This window comes from Hylaeus volcanicus, chromosome 6, assembly GCF_026283585.1.
Source record: "Hylaeus volcanicus isolate JK05 chromosome 6, UHH_iyHylVolc1.0_haploid, whole genome shotgun sequence".
Taxonomy (NCBI): domain Eukaryota; kingdom Metazoa; phylum Arthropoda; class Insecta; order Hymenoptera; family Colletidae; genus Hylaeus; species Hylaeus volcanicus.
In genome coordinates this window covers 2498756-2510171 of record NC_071981.1, presented here as the reverse complement: position 1 = coordinate 2510171, position 11416 = coordinate 2498756, and positions in this window count along the sequence as shown.

The window sequence follows — 11416 nt, the reverse complement described above, 5'->3', positions numbered from 1 at the left end:
TAATTTGAGAGTTGAGAATCTAACCCAAACCTAAGCAAACATTATTCTTGATTCGCTGCGTCAAACCTAGTGGTGATCGAGAGTCACCTGCAATGTATTTTCACTTTCCCAAACATTAGATGTCCTGGTGATCTTTTGTAAGGGTTAAAAAGTTAGAAATAATTCGAGAGAGACCGTCCTTGATCTTGTTGTGCAATTAACCCTTTGCTAACCTTAGATTGATTTCGAAAACGAGATCACTAATTTGAGAGTTGAGAACCTAACCCAGACCTAAGCAAACATTATTCTTGATTCGCTGCGTCAAACCTAGTGGTGATCAAGAGTCATCTATTTTCACTTTCCCAAACATTCAGTTCCCCTATCAAACCTCGCTGCACACCTTCGAACTATTCAAAGCAACACCCAACGTAAAGAACTCAGCGCCTAGCACCACGCGTATCAAAATACACACTCGACTATCGTCAAACTATACTTTGAGCAGCCCACGGATCACACTAGTCCAGAGTTTGTGCGTCTGGAACGCATTACCTGATTGCTGGGATTGAAATAATCATACCCCCAGACGCAGCACCGGTGTAACCGTACCGCTCAGCATCTTCGAATCAAACGAGATCATCTCGAGATCCTCGACGAGCCGTACGTACGAGCGGAGCGTATCGCGATGATTTGTGCTTGGTCGATAACGGAAACCGTACGTTACCAACGCCTACTGTTTCGTTTCCACTGGAACGCCTATTCATAACGCGGTGCCGCGTTAACACCTCGCAATCGTTGGTATCTCCGAGACAGCGGCGTATCTCGTCGGGGCTCTCAACACCTTCCTTATCGATGCTCTCTTTTACACTCCTATAATGACACGTTGCCAGATCGCCGCGGGCCAGTAGCCACGGCGATGAAGTAGACCTGGGAACGCGTTTGTTTAGCAGCCGGATAGATTCACTCGGCCACCGAGCAGACACTTTTTCGGCCAGCGTGAGACCCTAGACTGGTTTAGGTCCGCTGTATATTTAAACTCAGCCCTAAATTTTATTTCTTCGCGTTGCGATTCGGCCCTCCGTGCGAGATGTTTGCTTTGTTCCAGATTACCCCTTGGCTCCTTGGAGAGACCGTAACACCTCGACATCTCATGGTGTCGAATGGTAACAGAGTACAACTATTTGCCACAGGTGCGTTGAAACTTCGAGAGGAGCTAAAGTTGTAATCAACAGGTAGGTGGGGGAGTTCCACGTTGTATTTGCTTTAGGTGATTTACAACTTTGCGAGGAGCTAAGCTTCGGCGAGTAGTACCTAGGAGGGTGTATTAACTTGTGACTGCAGGCTCGAGTTCTTGATTTTAGAACGAATTGCAAGGAGTGAAGATACCTTACGATTCTCTGTTCATTTCGATTCTGAGAATATCGGAAGATCGAGAATCATCTTCCTTCGAAGTTGAAGATACAACCTTCCACTGTTCCTTAATTTCATTAAATCCTTTACACGCCTTTACAAATCAATATCATGCACTTGAAAATTACTATGAATAGCCCTGGTATAGACTTGAATTTGTTTCTTTATTTATTTATTTAAATTGCTTTACTTAAGTAAATTTCAACTAAAACACTTAAAAGCTGCTGCTAACGAAATTGAAATATAATTAAACATCCTTGATTTCCACGCGACGGTGGATCTGAATCTCCAATAAACATGTAAAACAGGCAATTTAGCCGTAGGAAAAGTGAAACTTCTGTTTTCTACAGTCTTTCCAACCGGTCGACGTTTTAATAACGGTGGTGCGTGCTTTGGAGCGCTACAACCTGTAATTAAAGACGAGGCGAATTTCGACAGACTGGTTGCTTTCCCAAGAAAGCTCCGTCACGGTGATATCGAGGATCGAGCCACTGATCGATCTCCTAGAGAACGGAGAGATCTCGCGGCGATCACGCGCCACGACGAAATAGATGGAAAAGGTCTTCGACGTCGGCTTTGATTTGGGTCGACGAAGTCGATTCGATGGCCCGATAACGAAAGTGCTCGAACGGTAGTCTGTAATTAACCACGTTAAGAGAAGAATTTTCGCTCGAGACGGCAGACAGCTGCATTGTGCCCTCTCTGGGAGTCTTTTCACCATTCGTACGTGATAAGCTGCAATTAAATTGATTGGCTCGCGGAATTCAGCTGCGGCGAACGCTCGCTGGAATATGCATTTACGCGAGGGGCAAAGGTGACCGCGGAGGAAACTGACATAGAGCTGGTAATGCGCAAAAAGCGGGACGAACCTTGAGTAGGTACGTCGAGACAACTAGTAATCTACCTACAGTGCGCACCTACTGTGCGTGCTTCTTATCTCTCGAATCGGGGCTTTCCAGATTGATTCCTGGACCTTGGAGAGTTTTCTTGTACCTCATCTTTGCTTCGGAGGCAAAGGTGAACAATGGTGGTTGCTTGTAGATAGGTAATTAACATTTCAGTTGATACTTGGTAGTTTTATCGAGACGTCTACGTGTCAGTTTACGCCTATTACTTCCAGGATAGGGAAATCGGTGCTCGAAGAGGGATCAACGAGGGATCGACGAGGGATCGACGAGGGATCGACGAGGGGTTGGTCGAATTAAAATATTCATTGCCTCCCGATGACGTTGAAATAAATTTAATCGCTCGCCGCGTTACATCGCAAAGTGTCCAAAATCCTCTTTCAACAAACACGCCTCCGCGCGCGGGTAGGCGTCCGAAAAGATCGTCGAAGCGTTCCCATAAAGTACCTGGATACCGCTATTTATGGCAGCCTAATTAATTCCTATGTATTTTCGGCCAATTCTCATGCAAAGCATCCCCCTCCGCGCGTGTCTTTATGGCTCTTCATGAGATATAAATGATCCGATAAAATGTTTAAGCGTCGACGAACACCGTGCCAGGGATTCGTGCTGCCAGGACGCTATTATTATAGAAGAATAAAACTGTCGTGAGGCCGCGGGAGACACGTTATAGCCGCCTCTCTCTTCGACCTCATGAATATTCATAACGGAGGTAACATTCTTAGAAGCATGGACCGATTCGCTGTTTATTTCACGAAACTCACGGCCCGGGAGGCGCCTGCAACCCTCCCCACGCTCTGACCGATATCACGATCCTGTAACTTAAAAGCGAAACCGCTAAACGAACCAGCCTGACTCCTTATTTTTAATAAACACGTGGCCGTACAACCGGGCCCCCAAAATTTCCTCGACGATATTAAACCGACAACGTCCGGACATTAATCAACCCCCATTTTCGTGTTGGTAGTCCCTGTCCTTCGTGGATGTTTGTTTTCGCGTGTTCCTCCTGGTCCTGCGATCTACGAAATTTTACCGAAACTTCAGCGCCAAAGACGAAAATCGTAAAATTAAAATTCAAGATACTCTACAGGTAACACGCCCAGAAAGAACATCAGCCCCGATTTTCGTGTTGGTAGTCCCCGCCCTTCGAACCGTGGATGTTTCTGCGATCTACGAAATTTTACAGCAAATTTAGCGCCGAAGATGAAGATCGCAAAACTAAAATCCAAGATATTCTACAGGTAACGCGGCCAGAAAGAACAAAAATTGAAACTAACAAACTCAACGCAACTCAACTCAAAATCGTAGAACCAATAGAACGCCATGAATTGACTCTATAGCGCAACAGGTCCCCTCGATCCTCGATCCTCGAGCTACTTTTAGTCCTAGAAGGGTTTGTTCACTACTTCTACTCAGTATTCAGCGAAATGCACACGGATTTATAGACCAAGCCCGACGCTTTGCGAGGTCCCGTAGCCTTTAATCTGCCGGCGGACACAAACCCATTACAGATGGCTTGCGTGTATCCGCGAAACGTTGCGATGCACGCCGCGACTGACACGGATGCGAAATTTCCCCAAGAGTTCGCGTACCTCCTTCGCCGGATCCGGCGATTCCAGGACCGTGGAAGGAACGCGATCGTGGCTGCTCCTTATTATTCCACGTACGCTAAGCCCGATACGTACGTGCGCAACGTATCGCACCGTGGGAAGCCCCGTACGCCGATGGAAATGCTAATTTTATGCGATTCCTTCGAGCCCGGCGCTCGGAAACGTAGTTACGCAATAAAATCGGCAATAATTGTGAGAACGCGTTCTCCGACGCTCGGAGGGGTACACTGGATGCGTGACGCGACGTCGTTATGGATGAACGGGGTCTTAATTTCTTGATTGGTGATCTGAACGCTAAACGACGTTCAATCATTCAAGTTGGGGAATTTCATACACAATTGCGTGGTAATATAATTAAGGTATGTAGTCTGAAAGCTCGGTATCTCAGTTAATACCGAGTACATACTGGCGAAAATAATAAGATTCTGAAGCTGTATCTCGCTTACGAAATTTATATCGTTAGGGCGAAGATAAAAATTGCAAAAGATGTTTCGAAATATCAATGTCGTAAATACAGTCAGACTCATTAATATTCGTACCTTCTACGTCTATTAAAATTTGTCTAAATTAAATAATAAATTTGAAGTATTCAAATCAGTGTTTCATTATAAATATGTATATGGATAAACTTTACACTTGTATATGTATAATGAAAAATTTATTTGGAAACATCAAACCTATTTAATTTAGGCAAATTCCTTCAATGAACACAGAGGGTATGAATATTTCTGGAACTGACTATCAGATATAGAATTTCAAGTGACGTGAATCACGTATTAATAACAATATTTAAACCTGTCTCCTATAATATACAAATTCAAAACTATTATTCAACAATCTACAAGTATCGTAAAAATTCTTTTATTATACACACGCCCGCTGTAGACCGTTACAGATGCAAGCAAGGTACACTTCCCTTTATTCCTCTAATTAATTCCAGATACAGAGACCGACTAATTAGCTTCAATTAATAAGTATCTCCCCGCTTCATTAGACTCGCGTATTTGAATCTCCGCGCCCGTACCCTTTGCACTAACGCCGCGGCGCGCCACCGCGCGGCAATAGTCGGAACTGATTTTTCTGGAAAGCGCGGTTGTTTGGTCGTTGCACGTGCGGAACATACCCACCGCCGCCGTTAATTTCGTAATAATTTGCAGTGCGCGGCGATTTACGAGCACCTCAAGACGCGAAGTGTATTTACCTGAGGTTCCAGGCACCGCTTACCTGTTCGTTTGGGGGGAGACACGTGACACACGCGAGTGGCACGCGCGGCGCGCGCTCGCCTCCTCCGGTGGAAGAACCAGTTCCTCGTGGAATAGAAATAACGCTCCCCACCTTCCTCGGCGACCGCATGCAGCCACGATGACCCTCATTGCCCTTTGAAATCGCGGTTCTAGGTGATCCTAGGTAAGCACTTTAGCACGATTTAACACTTTGCCATCCGCGCGTCTAATCGGGCTTCTTTTGTTTCGCGCCGCCATTTGCTCAATTGCGTTGCGTATGCACTGTTACCAACTTTGCGTCGCGTCGTGAAATTAGCATTCGCTAGACAGTTTTCGCGGGAACACGTACAACGCGGCATCACCGGACGACATAGTGTTAATTAATCCATTCGAAAGTAAGGATTCTACATGTGATTGTCTCCAGAAGCGTCTCCTTCTGATTTAGCTTGAAAATTTCGTTGTTGAAGGTAAGATTAATCTCTATAGAAAACATTATAGAGTAATATGTATGTACTGGTTGCATTGACATTTTTATTGTTAGTAAGCCTGGTAACAATAGGTTGAGATAGATGCTTCTACGCGGTGTATGATAGACAAAAGAAATTAATTTGAGGTTATGTTTTCCGAGATTCATAAAAACTGAATAAATATATTCATGATTACTGCTCTAAAGATATAGAAGCATCTATCTCAACGTATTGTTACAAGGCTTATCAACAATAAGGATGTCAATTTACGAGTACGTACATATTACTTCTACAGGGTGTCCCAAAAATGTTGTAACACCGTGAAAGAGGTGATTCAGGAGGTGATTTGAAACAACTTTTTCCTTAGCGAAAACGTTGTACGAGGCTTCGTTGAGGAGATATTAACGGAAAACACTGACCAATCAGAGCGCGAGGTTCCGGTTGAGCGTAGGCTACACGCTAAACGGCTGCGCTCATACGCTACCGCGGCCGCTCCAACGGAATCCTCGCGCTCTGATTGGTTAGTGTTTTTCGTTAATATCTCCTCAACGAAGCCTCGGACAACATTTTCGCTAAGGAAAAAGTTGTTTCAAATCACCTCCCGAATCACCTCTTTCACGGTGTTACAACATTTTTGGGACACCCTGTATATACAGGGTGGAGGTGATTTGAAACAACTTTTTCCTTAGCGAAAATGTTGTCAGAGGTTTCGTTGAAGAGATTTTAGCAAAAAAAACCGACCAATCAGAACGCGTGAATACCGTTGGAGCGCCCGCGGTAGCGTATACTCGCGCTCTGATTGGTCGGGGTTTTCCGTTAATATCTCCTCAACGAAGCCTCGTACAACGTTTTCGCTAAGGAAAAAGTTGTTTCAAATCACCTCCCGAACCACCTCTTTCAATGACCTCCACCATTTTTGGGACACCCTGTAGAAGTAATATGTATGTACTCGTTACACTAACATCTTTATTGTTGGTAAGCCTTGTAACAATACGTTGCGTTAGATGCTTCTATACTTTTACAGCAGTAATCATGAATTTATTTATTCACTTGTTGTGAAACTCGGAAAACATAACCTCAAATTAATTTCTTTTGTCTATCATACACCGCCTCCAAATATTTTCCTGTCGAGACACGTCTTCGTATTGTTGAAGGCAAATGGGATATTGTAAGGGAAAGTCTCGGGTCGTATTGTTCGAAAGATCGCCGATAAATGCAAGCAGTTTCGCAGTTTTTCAAAGTAGAATCACGTGAATCTTTTTCGCGGAGCATCGATGTACGAAAATGTAACGACCAACAGCAGGCTTTCTTTGTAGTTACTTTAAAGCATCCCCATTGAAGAACCACCGAGCTCATTGTGTTACTCTAAGCGAGGGAACAATGAACGGTATTCTTATGAAAATCTTTTCGGTGGCCACTTGGTGACCACACCGATTGTATCGAAACGTTTTACCTCGGACAACGACCGAGGAAAATCTATTTAGGAAAAATCCATCGCTACCTTTTTTTTCTCCTTCCAGCTTGTTTACTCGTTCTGCTTCGTAGGTCTTCCTACAACTTCGAGTTAATTTAATAGCATTCTTCATAGATGTCTAAAAATTAAAACTAATGCCTCTCTAGTTATTCCATACGAAATACACCTCCTTCTGTCGATTTTCAATAAGATCCTTTTACTCAGTTCGCATCCAATACCAAAAAATGTTCCTTTTCTAATGCTAATTTATTGAAATTATAAATGTCTAAAATTTCAAACAAACGTCTCTCTATTTATTAAATACAAAATACACCTCCTTTCGTCGATTTTCAATGAGATCCCATTACTCAGGTCGCATCCGTAGCTAAAAAATGTTCCTTTTCTAATGCTAATGCAATAAAAGCAGCTCAACGAGTTTCCTGCGAAACGACCTACCTACCACTGACATTTTACACGATACTCTCCAATAGAGTCTGTTTCTTAAAACGCGGAAAGGTTAAACTCTCGCGACTTGGACGCCGTGGGCGTGCGGAAACACAATGAACGCCCCTCTGGATCCGCGTGCTGTACGGATCGGTGATAAAATCGATACACGACTTTCTCCTTCTCCTCCCTTGACACTTTCTATCGATAAAGCAATTCGATTAGTACTCACCACGGGGGAAAACGACGACGGTGAAGGAGATTTCTACGGCGACATGATCTTGGCGCGAATAGCGCGACCGTTTCCCTCTAATCGGACAACAGTGTCTCTCAAACTCTACCTATCCTCAAAACCACTTCAAAAATACAAAAATTTACATGGAACTAAATCGTTATTCATTAAATATAATTTATAAGAATTTTTTAAACGTGAATATTCCAATTTTAAAAATTTCTATTCAGTTTGAATCTTGGCATATGTTAGCTAAAATAATCCTCAGAAATTATTTTCTTCTGAGAGCTCGCGATTATTAACATACTGAAACAATAGCGTTGCTTCGATCGACGATATTCACAAAGCGGAAGCGCAAGACCTTATCTCGTCGAGGCAATTACGAGCCAACAAGATCGAAATTAAAGATGCGTATCGATCGGACATCTGTTTAGCACGGTCGAATTAACACTTTCACGGCTGGCGTCAATTAAACGATCACCGGATAAGTTGATTGGCGAATTCAGCCGTGAACGAGAGTATCAGCTCCTTAGCTTTATTGACGATTAGTTGAGAACAATTATCGAATCACGATAGGGCGCTTATTTTTCATAAGTGGAACTCTTTCTTCGTTTCGAGTTCTCTCTTACCTAAGAACACATCGGTCCTCGTTCGATGGTTTAATTCGATAACAGCCCGCGTAATTAGAATATCTCCACACCTGTCTCGAGTATGGTTCGAGTAATCAGTTCATTGTAATCAGTATTCCCGATAAGCAGTTCGTTAAAAAGTCTAAACAGAGTTCCTCAGCGTCGACGCTGAAGATTAATCGAACGTGGCAAGCAAACCTAGTACAGGTTCCTCATTTCCTTTTGAAATATTGCAAATGAAACACTCGAGCTCCTTACTCCCGTTTTAATTATCAGAGAATCGAATCTCGTTAGCCGCGATTCGTCGAGAGCGCTAAATACGTGGCGCTGGTATGAATTATTCGTCCAAGGCCATGCACAACCTTCCGTGCCTAATTGTGCCGTATGCATAGGTTTAATTAAGGATTCGGTCACGTGTGCGGGTTTGATGAATAGTCCCGGTGGCAAAGGTCCAAGACCCGCGCATCGATTCATCTCGGCTGAGCAACCATCGCGAAATAACCATTAATTTCAAACTTCCGTCCGAAAGTTGCAATTATACAAATTGTCGAATCCCGGAGGTCAGATTTCGACGGAGGTCGCCGTCTTTGATTACGAGGCTCTCGCAGCTTGCGTTGGATTACCCCGATTTCATGACTCCCTTTCGCCGATACTCGCACACACGATCGTGTTCGTCCAGTAACGAGCAGTTTCGCGTAGGATTGATCGGTGCGCTTTGTGGAATGTGTGGCCTGGAAACGAGTGGGAAATATTTCGTAGCTTCTTCTGTAATTGAGAATGTATTAGGAGGTTGCATTGAAAGACGCTGTTTTTTCGTGTTTTTTCACCATTTATTTCAAAAGTAAAGTATATAAAAGTATCAATCGAAATATTTATCCTCAAAAGCTACTACTTTTCTTCACTTTTCTGGCAAAAGTTGAATTCCGCGACGAAAGAACGGTTTATCGTTCGAGCTTGTCCATTCACCAACCCAATTTCCAACTTCTTCGTAATTACGGAAATGTGTCTTCCAAACCATGTTGCATCGATCTGAACAAATGATAATCACTTGAGACCAGGTCTGAAGAATAGGTTGGGTGAGGGAGAATCTCTCATTCGAACTCCGTCAGTGTATTTCTTTTACAGTTCTGGCAACATGAGGCCGAGCATTGTCGTGCAAAAGGATCACTTTTCGGCGATATCATGCAATTGATGGTCGTTTTTCTATCAAATTATCGTGTAAACGCTTCAATTGTTGGTAATAACGTTCGGCGGTGACTGTTTCATGTGGTTTTAACAATTCATAAGATACGACGGCTCTCACTGTCTACAGTATTCGCAGTGAAATCCACGTATACATAAACAGCGGCTTTCAATGCAACCTCCTAATAAGTAAAAAGGTCTTGGAAGTATGAAGTAGGGATGATAGAAAAATCACGAGGTCTTTTTGATATGTTTTCCCTTTTATATCCTAACTTGGATTCGACTGGACTAAATCGACTGGGTTATCGATCGCTTGGTAATGTTTGATAGTGTTTTGTTTTGGATACATTGTTGTACACATGTATGTGTTTGATCCTGGATTGATTGATTTTTGCATATATGTAGTTTATGTTCATTTCTATAGTAATGTTAAGCCGATCTCACACGGGCGCAACCGATCAGTTTCAAACCACTCTGAAACTAGTTGCACGGGACCGTAGATCTAGGACAATCTAGGTAAAACAAAGAGTGCAAACGGTTTGCAATACTAATTTCAAATCGCCGTGCGCGATCGGCCTTAGAGTTTTGTAATTGTTATATTCTTGGAATACTTGCTAAATCAAACCAGCTTGAGTACGTATAATTGCCTAAAATATTCAATTTCCAAACCTTTCGGAGATTCGTGTCCAGCCGACTCCGAGCAGCTGTGAAATGGACAACTTTTCAAATTTAGAATATTCCTTCCCTAAGAATGTCCGAAGGAATGATCCGTGAAATATTGGCGTAACCTCTGGCAGCGTGTAATTAAGGAGAGCACGGTGTACGCGGGTCGATCGTTTTTTCGCAATAAAATTCGTTCCTCCGAGATTAATCGAGTCGAGATTCCACTCGATCAGAGGTAATCCCCGAGGCGGTGGTTGTCCCGGGGGGCGAAAAGAAGATCCACGCACGTGGGAGCGGTGGTACGCGACCCAGTTTCTACGGTGTATCGGTAATTTAAGATCGATAAACCTCGATCTATCGGAGCTATCCGATTACGGGCGGCTGGGATTAAAAATATATAGCCATTCACGGGGTAATCCCTTCGTGCTGGGAAATAATACGTAATCGTCGAAATAGGAGAACCTCGATCCAATATTAAGTTTCCTGGATCGGGCCCGAATGTGCTTGATATTCCATAAAAAAAGTAATGGATTAAAAATATTACGTTCCGCGACATTATACCCGGAGTCGGCTGGGCCAAGTTTTACCAGCAATCTTGCTCGCTCCTCGCGGGCGGATCCACGCCGGCTAAGTTCGAAATCCTCTTTGCGAGCTTTTTCACGGTTTTACGTTTCATAAACACGACGGTGTTCGTAGGGGGGGGGGGGGGGGGGGGGCCACCCCCCACCCCCGCAGAGGGGCGGACGGGCGCGAACGGCCAGAAACGAAGGGCTTATCATATTTTCGTGCTGCGGGACAAATCCCTAAATCTTGTTTACAAGCAAATTCCACAATACCGGGTATAAGGGATTTAATGCGACTCGTGGCCGATCTTCGCGAAAGCCTTCTTTAAAGTGTAATGTACTACGAAAGGATTATTCCCTGGCCAGGAACGGACACGGGAAACGCCTTTGTCGCGAGACGTCTGCCAAACTCGTTCTTTACGCGCTCACAATGCGAGAATTATTCTAATGCGATGTATCGACTGCCGTCTTGCCACGTGGTATTGGACGTCAGAGTTCAGCTGCAACCTGGCGACTGTGTTTACTCGCGGTGAAGTCCTGGCAGGGGTTTGGCCACAGTTGTATTTCTATTTACTCGTCATGTAGGAAATATTCACTGTTTCGTACTGTTATGCACTAATAGTAAATATTTTCCATTCCTGGATCGTTCCAAATCTTCA